The sequence below is a fragment of the Carlito syrichta genome, unplaced genomic scaffold (assembly GCF_000164805.1).
Source record: "Carlito syrichta isolate Samal-C Ts95f unplaced genomic scaffold, Tarsius_syrichta-2.0.1 Scaffold308684, whole genome shotgun sequence".
Classification (NCBI taxonomy): domain Eukaryota; kingdom Metazoa; phylum Chordata; class Mammalia; order Primates; family Tarsiidae; genus Carlito; species Carlito syrichta.
This window is the reverse complement of record NW_007252780.1, coordinates 527,968-529,925: the sequence shown is the minus strand read 5'-3', so window position 1 is coordinate 529,925 and position 1,958 is coordinate 527,968. Positions and strand designations below refer to the sequence as shown.

General features: G+C 41.2%; 1 pseudogene; it reads left to right on the top strand.

Annotated features, from left to right (window-relative positions):
- Positions 1–913: 913 nt before the first annotated feature.
- LOC110596329 lies at positions 914–1,281 on the top strand (annotated as a pseudogene).
- Positions 1,282–1,958: the final 677 nt, after the last annotated feature.

Sequence of the window (1,958 nt, the reverse complement as noted above, 5' to 3'; positions counted from 1 at the left end):
GGTCTGGGCGACAGAGTGAGACTCCAACTCAAAAAAGAAAAAAAGAAAGAAAAAAGAAATCGTTTTATGGTTAATGTCTGGAGCAGTTCATAGACTAGCTCTTCAAGAGTCTCTGATGCATCCTCAAATTGCTGTGGGTATCTGACAGGTTCTTCTGGACTGTAGTTTGAACCAGGCATTCAATTGCACATTCCATGAAGTCCTTCAATCAGCAGGCAGATACAGCAGGCAGAAAGGTTGTTCGTCTTCAGTCTGCAGGACTTTAAGCAATATTCAGTTTGTTTGTTTGTTTGTTTGAGTTGGAGTCTCACGGTGTCTCCCAGACTGGAGTGCAGTGGCCGCTCCTGGCCGCCGCAGCCCCTACCTGTTGGGCTCAGCCAATCCTTCCGCCTCAGCCTTCCAGGTAGCTGGAACTACAGGCGCAAGCTACCACGCCCAGCTAATTTTTGATTTATTGTAGAGATGAAGGCTCACCAAGTTGCCCAGGCGGGTCTCGAACCCGCGGGCTCAGGCAATCCACTCACCTCAGCCTCCCAAGGCGCGGGATTACCGGCTGAGCCACCGAGCCAGGCTAACATTCAGTTTAAATTTCTCTGGTGATTCCAAGTCCGAAACTCTAAAGAAAGATTTGAAAACATTAGTCTGGAGAGCTGTAACCAGGAAAGACTTCAGGGTGCAGTCCAAATTGTAGAAAATAATAAAAACTCAAAAATAATGAAAAAGAGAATTTAAAACAGGTCTCCCATAGTTTCTTTTGTAAACATTTTCTCTCTCCAGTACAATATTTCTACCAAAACAAATCATAGTAGGGCCGATTTATTTGCCAAATAAGTTTTCATGGTTTGATCATTTGCATAAAGTGCAGAAAGAATAAGATTCCCCCCGGGTCTGGCCCTTTGCTCTCCATGCAGCCATGGTCTTCACGTTCGCAGCCTTCTGCTACATGCTGGTGCTGCTCCTCACCACCGCACTCATTTTCTTCGCCATGTGGCACCTTGTATTTCCAGAGTACCTCATCCATGCTTTCTTCTGTGTCATGTTTCTTTGTGTGGCAGAGTGGGTCACATTGGGTTTCAACTTGCCCCTCTTGGTCTATCTTATTTAGAGGTATATGAGTAAACCAGTGACGAACGGACCAGGACTCTATGACTCCACAACCACCATGAATGCAGACATTCTAGCCTATTGTCAGAAAGAAGGATAGCACAAATTAGCTTTTGATCTTCTAGCATTTTTCTTTACTGCCTATATGGCGTGATCAATGTTTTAGTGAGCTTGTAGGACAACACACAGAAGAATGGGACCAGTTAAGTGCATGCAAAAAAGCCACCAAATGAAAGGATTCCATCCTGTGAGATCCTGTTTCCAAGAGTAGCCCATGAAATCTAATCAGTTACTTTAAAAGATGACCCTCTATTTTTTAAATGTTTCCACATTTTTTGTTTGTGGAAAGACAGTTTTCATATGTTATACTTGGATAAAGAATTTAAATGGAATTATGCATAAATTAATAAAAAATGATTACCTCTGGTGTTGACAGGTTTGAACTTGCACTCCTTAAGGAACAGCCATAATCCTCTGAATGATGCAGTAATTCCTGACTGTCCTAGTCCATTGGAAGCTTTTGTTCATCGGTACTTGTAGAGTTCATTTTGGTTTTATTGAAACGGCATTTAACTATAGATTAGCTCTGGATGCCAAGTGCTTCTGATGAAGTGAAAATGTATTTCTGACTTGTGGGAAACTTCATGGATTTCCTCATCTATCATGTGGGTGATTATATATAGATCCATTTACAAAAATAATAAGCGGGATTTTTTCCCCCTTTGACTTGAATATTATCCTTGTGTATTTCATGAATGAGAGATTTCCCAAAGTTACATCAGAGTAAAAAATATACTTGCTTCAATTCTTAAGCATAAGTGAACATGATATAAAAATACATGCTGAATTACTTG